The following is a 12,669-nucleotide window of genomic DNA, read 5'->3' as shown; positions in this document are numbered from 1 at the left end:
CATAAAGTTTTACCTCATAGAGTCTAAATGAGCAACTTTCAAGAGATGGATATCATTCTCCTTTCTTAGAGCACTAACACCAACTCCAAAATATTACAACATAGCACTTGTATTACGAGATAACTTTGCTTCGATGTGAAATTGATCTCAAGAGTTCATGGCATATGGAAGAAATTTGGTGATTGAGAGAGAGAAGAAGAATGGGTAATGGGTGAGGGATGGTATTGGAAATTGAAACAGGAAGAAAGAAAGGAAAGTTCGAGAGAGTGAGAGAAACTAGGGGTGGGGTGGGGTTCGTGTTCTTTAGTTTATATTTTCATTTTTTTTTAATTTTTTTTGAAATTAGACTAATGAAACAGTGCGTTTTTGTTGGGTTTGTAGACATGTGTTGACTACATTTTGTTAAAACAATAATTCTAGCAAGATGACATACAAGATGTCTTAACATGTTGGTACGATATCATAACGTGTCTTGTTCCTCTTGGTTATTTATTAATTATGTGAAGATTTCCTGAATATTCTCCGAAGACTTAATTCACGTAAGAAGCGTGTTTCCAAAAGCAGAAGAAGGAGGTTTGTACTTCGCTTAGTCCTTAAGATTGTTGTTGCAACATTTAAGGAAACATTGGATTTGCTTCATAATATTTTGTGCTGAAATCTCATGATTCAGCTGATGATTAGCCAGTCTTGCGCATCAAGTTCATTTCACAATCAGGCTATATAAAGGAAGACTCAAGACCTAATTACTCACTGAAGCCGTCATTTGAAAAGGAGTCATTTAGGGTTTTAGTCTGTTCTTTGTTATTTGTGAGCCACTCTTGTATACGGTTGATGCATTGAGCTGTACTTTGTAGTTAAGTTGTAATTCTTAGAAATCACTCAAAGCTTGTAAGCACGAGTTGATTCTTACGATTGGGAGAGTGTCTTCACTTTGTTATTATTAAAAGGACGATCGCTGGATCTGTGGTTAAGAGGAAGTGGGCGGATGTTCTCATATCTAGGACTAGGGAGAGTCTTAGGTAGAAATTACAGGGGTGTGATTAAGCGAGAAGTTGTAGGGTTTTTATGTATGCTTTGAATTGATACTACTTAGTGAATTTCCTTCCTGACTTGGTAGCTTCCAGACGTAGGTCAAGTTGCACCGAACTGCGTCAACAAACAACTTGCGTCTTTTACTTCTTGCCCTTTTATAATTATTTGTTTACTGTGTTATCACAAAGTCTTGGCATCGTTCTTGACATCTCACTTGTGTCGACATCGTGTATAACATCTTTACTGCGTGCCAAAATTTCAGTTTCAATTCATGGCTTCAACTACAATGTTTCTGCACCTTGATAATTGCGTGATTGAAGTTTTCTTGCTCCCTTAAAGAAGCTCCTGATGCCAATGTGAAAAGTGCCGTTTTGAATGGTTATCTATACGAGGAGGCGTACATACATCATACATAAACCTCCAAGAGCTTGGTATGAGATATTAAGTATGTTCCTTATAAAAAATGGTTTCTCAAGAGGAAAAATCGAAACTACATTTTTTTTAATAATAAATAATTGTTTTTTTTTTTTAATAATTTTGCAAGTAAATGTTGATGACATCATTTCTCGAGTCACAAATGAGAAAATGTTTGAGGATTTTTCAAACCTCATGCAAAGTGAATTTGAAATGAGTATGAGTATATTGGGAGAACTTAAGATTTTTTCTTGGTTTGCATGTAAAGTAAAACGAAAATGGTATCTTTATATGTCTAGAAAAATACATCAAATGTCTTCTAAAAAAATACAATATGAATGAAGCAAATTAAAAATAATGTCAACTCCCATATATCTTTCATCAAATTTAGATAAAGATGAAAAAAGAATCTCAGAAAAAGAATATAAATGAATGATTGGATCCCTTCTATATTTAACCATAAGCATAAATGATAAAACTACAATCTAATATATATATATATATATATATATATATATATATATATATATATATATATATATATATATATATAAAGGAATGATTGGATCCCTTCTATATTTGATAAAATTATACTAGCTATAATCATGATTCTTGAAAATCAGAATTCTAAAAATGCCAAAATTTAATTCAAAATTTGTCATCATAAAACAAGGGAAATCGTTGAGAAAAAAAATCTAAAAATCCTCTTTTAATGTTTTAATGATATAAAAACATTTAATTATGTTTTATGAATCATGATATTATTGTGTATATAATGTATTCTCTTTGAGTGAACTTTATAAGATAGGTTACAAAGCAAACAAAATTATGTCATATGTTTTTGGGACAATGTTCATCTTCATTCTTGAAAACAATCTCTCATATGTACTCAACCCACCAAAGACAAAGTGGAAAAATTATTTATTCGTCCAGGGTACAAAGAATTTGAAATTAATGGAAGAATTAGTTTATCAAGGATCATTGAGAAATTAAAGTAAAATTAAGGTTCATGAGACACTTGCTACAAAGAGATCATAAATATTACAATATATTTTACAACGTAGGAAAATAATAATTAAATCATATATGCTGTCAAACAACCTATGCTAAACAAAGTTTGCGCTTACGAGAAGTAGACCACACATCATAAAAGTAGAGTTTATAGTCCCACATACTAAGATAAAATCAAATCACTTGTACTTCCCCTCTAAGCCAAACACGAGTTTGCTAAGACTCTAACAAAATCTGCATGACAATATTCATGACATCATTCAATAGCAAGCTGTCTTACGTTTTCGTTGAAAACTTTTCACTTCCAAGCAAATTTCAACAAGAGGATACCATTTTAATGAGTTGATAACTTTTCTCTTCCAATATTACCTTAAAAAGTGTATGAAAACTATATCAACAAAGACTCCTTTCACCTATAAAAACAAGGGAATGCAAAGAAGTAAAGCCATTTATCCATTGAGCAAAAATCATCTCATTGGATTTTAGGCTATAAAAAAATTTAGCGACTCTTTCATCAACATGAGAATTTCTCACCTTGCGTAACAAAATAAAAAATCCAGCAGCAACTCTTTTTCTTGTGTTATTTATAAAGACTACAAACAAATCAAAAGCAACATCAAAAGGCTTCAACGATGCGTAAGTATAATAGTGGTTGAAAGTTGTAAAAATTAGTAAAGTTCAGACTATTGTGTTGCCCAAAGCGGTGAAAAGAAAGTGATTGTATAGATCCTTAAGTAATCTAAGAAAAGGCATAGTTGATATATACTTTTTTATTTTTTGAAAGAATTTGATTTATACTTAAAACTCAACTATTGTTGGAAAATCTCACAATATTGTGGGGAAAGGACTAGCTACATCGGGTAAATCAAGATAACTGTTTGTGTGTGATTTTTTTTTTCCTCTATCTCACTTTATTTTCAATTTCACCCACATGATATTTTTTTTACCTATTATGTGTTTATCTACAAACCACCTAATCTAATCCAAATATCTATGTGAGAAGTTTTTAATACTAAATTTGAATATAGATCACAATTCAATCTCCCTTTCTTGTTATTTTATTTTACTCTAGCCATGACATGGTTCAAAACCGTAAGGCCTAGGTTGGTAGATTCCATGATGGAACTTTGTAGGAGGTTCACGATCCATTTCACTGCTTCCTATAAACAGTCCAACTTTGTCGACAGCCCTATAGAGCTATCCGCTAGAGAAGGGGAGAGACCATGCACAATTATATCCAGTGCTTCATTAGAGAAGTGATCCCGATTCAAGAGGCCGATGACAAAATAAAAACATATTTACTAAGGAAAGGGCTGGAGAAAGGGACCAAGTTCGCGGAGAGTCTATCATGCTAAAAGTCCCCCAAGACTTTACCCACTTTTTGAAAAACTTTGAGAAGTATATCCAAAACGAAGCAATGTTGGAGGCCAACAGAGTCATGAATGCTAGTCTAGAAAAGGAGAATGAGCAGAAGACCGAGAGAGATAAGAACACCTTAGAACACGTTTCCTTATACCACAACTACACCTATCTTTACATCTTCCAGGACTATATACTACATGAATGCAGCAACCCTGAATTTTAAGAGGAAGACATCTAATATCCATGCAAAGGTAGTTGTGGTACTTGAGAGAGACAAAAACAAATTATATGTCGCTTCCAATGTTGTAACCAACCTGTGATTCCAGCTAAAAGACACAATACAATAGCTGATCCTGAAGGGAAAGTTGAGAAGGTACGAGTCCGAAGATAACAAGGAATGAGCATGAGGGAAAACGCCATACAATAAACTCCTTGGCCATTGCAGTAAATGTCGTGACCTCGACTTAAGGAAAAGAATTGTGGGGTTTACGATACTACAAGACAAATATAAAGCTTTTAAAATTTTGATGCTCAATTTGGGGGGAAAATATTAAATTTACTAATGTTCTTTAATTTATAAAAACATTATTTTAACTCTAATTTTATAAGTACTAAATTAATGTGCCTTTGCTTAAAAAAAAATTATCCGTCCTTGATGTGTAAGCATTTTTTTGTTGACAAATTTGACGGGTTAGCATGTCAATTTACTTATTTTTTTCTTTTTTTCCAAAAGGCAAATAGATACATAAAGAATATTTATAAAATTATTAGCAATTGGGAGTGGTGATGTTGGGAAGCTCTATTGGTTTGAGTTAAGGGACAAGAAGTTGGAGATCCTAATTCAAACACGAACGTAGGAGAATAAACAAATCTAAGTACTAGCATATGATTTTTCTTTTTTTAAATATTTGCATTACTTATTTTGTAAGAACTCATTCTTTATGTGAAATGTTTGGGTTGAGTTTATACCAAATCAAATGTATATATTGTTTTTATTTAGAGAAGTGTTAGTAACAAACTCTTAGATATACATAAACTTTTTTTTCGACGAGTTCAAACAAATTTTTGTGAGTCACACATTAATTTGGCGAGATTGATAATTTTAACAAATTCAAAAAAGTGTGATTAAAATTGTGGTAAAAAGAAGTGTCTTAGACAAATGCCAATTTTAACAAATTCAAAAAAGTGTGATTAAAATTGTGGTAAAAAGAAGTGTCTTAGACAAATATGTCAGTTTTGAGCCTCATTAGTGTTAGTGAATTAAATGTAAATATTTTGAAAATGCTATTTGAATCAGAATATCGTAGCCTTAAACTTGGGGCATTATCTCGTCATTCTAAATGTTTATTAGATTAAAAAAAAATTATTCCCCTAAAACAAAGATAAAAATTATTTGGCAACAAAGTCTTAGACCGATTTAAATTGATTTTCTTGGTACAAGACCGATTTAATTTTATTACCCAATAAAGGTTTTAGACTATTTAAATACATTTCTAAAAAGGTTCTGTATATGTTTATTAGAAAAAAAGTGTATGACTGATTTAATTGTATTTATAACTTTACCAAAATTACTCTTTGAACAATGAAATAAGAGCAAATCGTCCTTTTCTTTTTTTTACTACAATAGCAAATTATCTTTTATAGTCAGTCAACTAAACCTTACAAATAAAGAAGAAAAATTAAAAAAGGGACACATAAAATTCAAACTTTTGACCCTAGTCAAACACACCCAATGCATAGTAACATTCGGATCTATAAAAATCCATATTGTGATTTATGAGACCATTACCTTCCCTCCATTCTCTCCTACTTCTCTCATAAATAAACATTTTAGGTTTTCTCTCTCTACCTTTTCAACTCCATTTCTCTTGTCGTTATCTTCCAAAAATTTATTATATTTTGTTCAAACATTAGGGTGAAATTATTACATCATAACACAAAGAGAAATCTGCCCAGTTGTGAGAGAGAGCCACCTTATACTTTCACTTTGGTAGAATGGCGCCATACTCTGATGTCGATGACCAAAGAGAAATCTGCCCAGTTGTGAGAGAGAGCCACCTTCATGGAGAGAGAGAGAGAGCCACCTTATACCTATGAAGAAACATTGGCCAGAGATAGAGCGTCTGCTATCCGCACAACCAGCCCAGTCAACATCTGAAAATCCTTGAAGATGAAGAGAATAATTCCTGGGAAAAAATAGACCTTTGCATGGGCATCCCTTAAGGTATTTGAGAACTCTCAGAGCTGCATGGTGATGAGATTGAGTTGGTTTAGATAGAATCTGGCTTAACTGTTGTGTTATGAAGGTAATATCTGGCCTGGTGGAATTGAGATAAAGGAGTCTCCCAACCAACCTTCTATAAGAAGGGATGTCGTCATATGGTGGAGAAGAATCATTATGAAGCTTCAGAGATGCATAAGAAGGTGTGCAGACTGGTTTGGAGCTGATTGTATTTGAATCAGATAACATATCTAAGCAATATTTTCTTTGACATAAAGAAATGCCTTGCTTAGAGTGAGCAACTTTCAAGACCAAGAAAATACTTCAATTGTCCCAAATCTTTGATCTTGAAGGAAGAGTGCAGAATGGATTTGATGTGCTGAAACTCAGAAATAGAGTTGCCTGCCAATATGATGTCATCTACATAAACTAGTAAAATAGTAAAAGATGAATCAGTCTGCTTAGTGAAAAGAGAATGATCTGCAGATGCCTGAGTGTAGTTTTGTTGAAGCAGGATGGAAGTTAACTTCTCATACCACTTTCTACTGGCTTGCTTTAAACCATACAGAGACTTGAGTAACTTGCAAACTTGATTGGGCTTTGAAGATGTGACACCAGGAGGAAGCATCATGTAAACATCTTCTTGCAACTCTCCATGAAGAAAGGCATTATTAACATCCAATTGATGAAGATGCCAATTGTGTATGGAGGCTAAAACAATTACAAGCCTGATAGTGGTCATTTTGGCAACTGGAGAATAAGTATTAAAATAATCAAGGCCTTCAATTTGAGTGTAACCTTTTGCAACCAATCTAGCCTTGTATCTCTCCACTGAGCCATCAGCATGATATTTGATTTTGTAAATCCATCTGCAGCCAATAGGTTTGATGTGATCTGGTAAATCAACTATCTCCCAGGTACCAGTTGTCTCAAGAGCTGACAGTTCAACTTGCATAGCTTTATTCCAACATTCATGCTTGCTTGCCTCAACATAGTTTTTAGGTTCAGTGTGTGAATGTAAAGACATGACAAAATTAGATAAATTTTGATGAGACAAATAGTTGGAAATAGGGTAAGGAGAGAAATGCAAATTGTTACAGACATAATCTTGAAGATAAACAGGTGCAGTTTTATTTCTTGTTGATTTTCAGGGTGAATGAAGAATATTAGGAGGAGTATCTGGTGAAGAGTGAATAGGTGATGGAGGAACATCAGGGGATGCATCTGGTGAAGAATGAGTAGGTGAAAGGGGAGGAGATGATGAAGAATAATCATCATCATCAATAATGGGAGTTGGTGATATAGTATCAACAAATTCAGAAGTATGAATGGGAGTTGAAGTGGGTGAAAAATACTCACATTGAGTAGTGATAGACTCATTTTTTGATGGATAAGGTAGATAATGTTCATGAAAAACAACATGTCTAGAAAGAAAGACTTCTCTGGAATGAATATCAAGGAGAAGGAAGCCTTTATAACCTGACTTGTAGCCCAAGAAAACAGTTTTCCTGGCTCTAGCTTGGAGTTTTGTTCTATGAGATTGAAGAGAAGAAGCATGACAGAGGCATCCAAAAACTTTGAAGGTATTAATGTCAGGTAATTTTTGATGAAGCATATAGTAAGGAGACTGACCTTGAAGTAAAAGGGTGGACACTCTGTTGATAAAAAAAACAGCATGCAATAAAGCATATGACCAATAAGATGCATGAAGTTTGGACTGATACAGAAGAGCTCTTCCTACATTTAAAATGTGTTGGTGTTTTCTTTCTACCCTACCATTTTGTTGGGGGGTCTCAACACAAGATCTTTGATGTAAAATGCCATGGGATTCATAAAATGAAGGAATAGAAAATTCAGGACCATTGTCAGATCTAATACATTTTGGAGTGACATTAAATTGAGTTTGGACCATTTTAATGAAGGATTTCACATGATGAGAAACCTCAGATTTGTTTTTGAGTAAGATAATCCACAAGAATCTACTATGATCATCAACAATGGTAAGAAAGTACTTATGACCAAGTATAGAGGGAACATATAAAGGACCCCAAATGTCTAGATGTAAAAGCTCAAAATTGAAAGAAGCATGAGATGTACTTAATGAAAAAGGTAAATGCTTTTGTTTAGCAAATTGATAAATATCACAAGCAGAACTTTTATTATCTGAAACAATATCTGAGTACAAAGAAGACATCATATTCAATCTTTGATGAGAAAGATATCCAAGCCTAAAATGCCAAATGGCTTTATTAGGAATGACAATACTTGAATTACAAGAAACTGATAAAGCTACACTATCTTGCACTTTATTAGCAAAAACAGATGAAGCATGGAACTTGTATAAGCCATCTTGTTGACTAGCCAAACCAATCATCTTCAGGGAGATGGAGTCTTGTATGATGCATTGGTCAGGTGAAAATTTAAAGAAACAAGACAATGACTCACACACTTTGGCTACAGACATGAGATTTAGTCTAAAAGATGAAGAATATAAAACATTATTAAGATAAAACTGAGGACTAAAATGAATGTTGCCAGAGTGAGTGACAGTGACAACAGATCCATTAGGTAAAGTAACATTTGCAGGAGGAATAGAATGATATGAACTAAACAAATTCAGATTGCAACAAATGTGCTCATTAGCACCAGAATCAATTAACCAATAAGAGTCAGATAAAGAGGAACATGAAGTGGCATTGATTATACCTGCTGAAGTATGAGAACTTGAAGAAGGAACAACATAGCTGGAAGAAACTTGTGGGGAAGCACTGATATTGTTGGCAGTATTGGTAGAGGAAGAAGCAGCTGAAGGAAGCAAATTTGCCTGCTGCAATAAAGCTACAAGTTGTTCCATCTTGTCTTGAGATAAACCAGATAAACCAGAAGAGTTGTTAACCTCAGATACATCACTAGAAGTGGCATTTGCCTGTGAGTGTGGCTTATTCACATTAGGGAATCCATGCTTTTGATAACAAAAATCAACAGTGTGATTAGTTTTGTTGCAGAAAGTACAATGTCTAGTAGGTTTGTTATAGGCTCCTTTACCACGCCCCTGAGACTTTCTTGCATCATAAGCATTGATAGAAACATTGCTATCTTCAAGAGTTGGCATAGCAGGAACAGAGATATTGTTACTCTCTTCTTGAACAACCATAGAGAAAACCTTGTTCAATGAAGGAAGTGGATCCATTAAAAGAACTTGAGTCTTAACCACTGAGAATTGCTTATTAAGACCAGTAAGAAATTGAATTATCTGATCTTCAATTCTATAGGTTTTAGGTACTCTAACAACATCACATTTACACTGAAATGGACAATGACAATTTGGAAGTGGCCTATGTGAATGTAATTCCTCCCATAAAGCCTTCATCTCAGTGAAGTAGTCCAAAATAGATTTTGTACCTTGTTTAAGTGTATTGATTGAAGATCTTAATTGAGCAATACGAATTCTATCAACTTTGGAAAAGCGCTCTTTGTGATCCTCCCAAACGTCAAAAGCATTGTCATGAAAGACAATTGTTTGAGCAATGGAGTCTGAGACTGAATTAATCAACCAAGAATGAACAAGATGATTACACCTTTCCCAAGCGTTGCGATTCAGATCATCAACATCTGGTTCAGGAAGAGTTCCATTGATGAAAGGGAGCTTGTTCTTAGCACCTAAAGCGCGTTGCATAGAATGACTCCATGAAAGATAATTGGAACCATTGAATTTGGGGGAAACTACAACAAAATTCGGACCTTCACTAGGGTGAACGAAGTATGCAGATTCAAAATCGCATTGTGATTGTTGAGTTTTGTTACGAACCATGATGAATAAACGATTCAACAATGGCGAAAAAGATGAAGAAAGATCGAATCAAAGAAACAGAGTAACAAATTGAGTAAAATCAAAACTGAATCAAACGAAACGAAGAAGAGAAGAAGTTCTTCGCAAATCAAAAAGAATCACTGCAAGAAGAAACAGGAACAATGACGAAAAAACTCAAGGAAGAAGATGATGATTCAACAAATCTGCATCTACAAAGCATAGCGAAAAACGGTTACAGGACCGTTACAAACTTTCCCGTGGGGGGAAAATCTGATACCATATTATGAAACTAGAAAAATGGAATCTTATTATTGAGTTGATCAAAGAGTACAAGAGTATTTATAGAGAAATGCAGTTGCACCATAACATGCTATGGTATTGCAGTAGCTTATAGAGCAAGAAACTAAGCTGAACTAACTTGCTTGGATTCTAAGATACTCTTATTAGTATTATTATGTAATACAAAGAAGCTCTTTCACTTGTCAACAAAGCGCCACCACCTCATGTTAAAATGTATCAATGACATCTCAAGTGAGTGGCTTTTGTATGATTCCCCAATCCCATCCATTTTTTCTACTTCAACCATTTTTACACATACACAACTTTACCCTCTCAATAATATCACAGTTTTATCTACTTATTGAGATAAATTTGTGGACATTATGTGCTCTTCTGATGGCATCTTTTGTGGCAAGCTCGATTTTGGTTCTGATTCTTATTTTTTGTGGAACCCTTCCATTCAAAAATTTAAGTTATTGCATCCTTTGGGAAATTCGTGGGAACGTCATCCTTTTTCCGCAAGCTTTGGGTATGATCATTTCATTTGAGCAAGGATTCAACTGCAACATATATATGGTTAGTTTTTTTATTGTGTTATTTATTTTATGTCTTCTTTGATTCTTGGTGATTTGTTGGATCATTGCTAATCAATGGTTGAGGGAATCTATAGGTTGGACATTGCTTTTATTTTCAATACTATGGTTAATTTGAGTTGTTGATTCTCTCTAATCTTGCCTTATATTTTAAATAATTAATAATCATGAATTGCATTAATGGTTTATCATTGGATTTTCTAAGATTTGTGTTATGATATATATGCCATAATGTTAAAAAGGTTTGAGAAATCGATTTAGTTGGAAAACAGTACTGTAATCAGGACTTATAACGTCATAGTTGAAATGTCTCTTTTTCAGGTTGGTCGTGTTTGTTCATTTCAATAGAAAGGTTATTGACTAGCTGGCTGAATTGCTCAGGTTCATTTTGTGGTCTGGAGTGTTGCTGAAGATGGCGGTGAAAAATGATCATTGTTTTAGGGTCGTGGAATTTTTATGTTCATTTTGATTATTTATTATGTAGTAAAACTAGATGAGGTGAAAAAACTATATGTTCTGAATAGACAGGCTAAACTTGTGTTTGGTTTTATTATTAAATGTTGTTTGGAAGAAAATACAATCTTCGAAGTCTAATATGTTTGATTTGTATGTTTCACTGTTTTATTCTTGTTATAGTACATCAATTGTAACAAAGTCTAATACATAACTCCTCTTTGTTAATATTGCCACACCAATTTATATACGTGGATTTCTGGGTACATTTTGCAGAAAATATAATTACACCCAATGCATCCAATGCTATAAATCATTGCACCACGAACTATCACAAGACAAACCAACAATACTTAAAAACAAACCATATCAAAAGATAGTTTTTACTGCTTCCTTTTATAGCATAATATTGGGAATCTGTGCTTATTATCAAAAGATTAGTAATTTTTTTTCTTCTTTTCTGTAATGTCTGTTGGAGGTTGGTCACAACTGAGTATAACTAACTGATATAGTTTCAGGTCTGCTTCTGTTGTGCTGTTGTTTTTATGTGTCTGCTTATTGCTTGTACTAGTGGACTCTCTTTGTTTTGTTGGTCTGGTGTAGCAGGTTTTTGAATGGTTGGTGTGGCCGATTATTTCTGGTTTGGAGTTGCGAGTTTTCTTTTTCCTTTTCTGTTGATAGTGGTCTGCTATTGTCAAGGCCTCTTTGGGGTGTTGCTTATAGGATCGGTTTTGGTGGTTCTGTTTTGGGATGTTGTTTTCGATTTGGTTTTGGTGTATTGTGAAGTTTTTGCTTGGAGACTTGGTATCTTTTAGTTATTTTATTTTAAATTTTATTGTTGTGTCCTCACTGTTTCTAGTGCAGTGTTTTTTTGTACTTTGGACCTCTTTCCGATTACGCCTTGCTATCAGAATAACGGGTTTTTTTTTTTTTTTCATTCAAAAAAGAAATCTCATCCTGCACCTGCCAATGAACCTTTTGTATACACATTTGAATAGTTAAGGAGCACCATATTGTTCTTCACTATCTTAGTCCCCAATTTAATGTATCAAACATATACTGAACCCTTATCATTGTGGTGTCAGCCCATCTCAAAATGTTTGATGAATGCACATGGAAGCTAATATAACCACAAACAATAAACCATCATTTCTAATGAAGCCATACAAGATACTCACGCTAATACTGCACACTTTATTCTTCTGCTTCATTCTCACTTCATCTATACAATCTTAAACTTTTGATATCATTACACCAAGTTATTCTATCCAATCCAAGTTAATGATACTATGTTGTCTGCAACTGGAAATTTTGAAGTTGGATTCTTCAATTAGAAAATTCACAAATCGAATACTTCAGTATATAGTACAAAACTATATCGCCTGGGACCTAGGCTTGGGTTGTCAATAGAGATTCTCCAATAGAAAACTCAACACCGATTCTAAAACTAACATATCAAGGATTAGACGTGTTCGACACCGACACATATAATT

Source organism: Medicago sativa, chromosome 3, assembly GCF_051527215.1.
Source record: "Medicago sativa cultivar Bolivia chromosome 3, Bolivia_mono, whole genome shotgun sequence".
Classification (NCBI taxonomy): domain Eukaryota; kingdom Viridiplantae; phylum Streptophyta; class Magnoliopsida; order Fabales; family Fabaceae; genus Medicago; species Medicago sativa.
The sequence above is the reverse complement of the archived record's forward strand: the minus strand, read 5'-3'. Positions refer to the sequence as shown.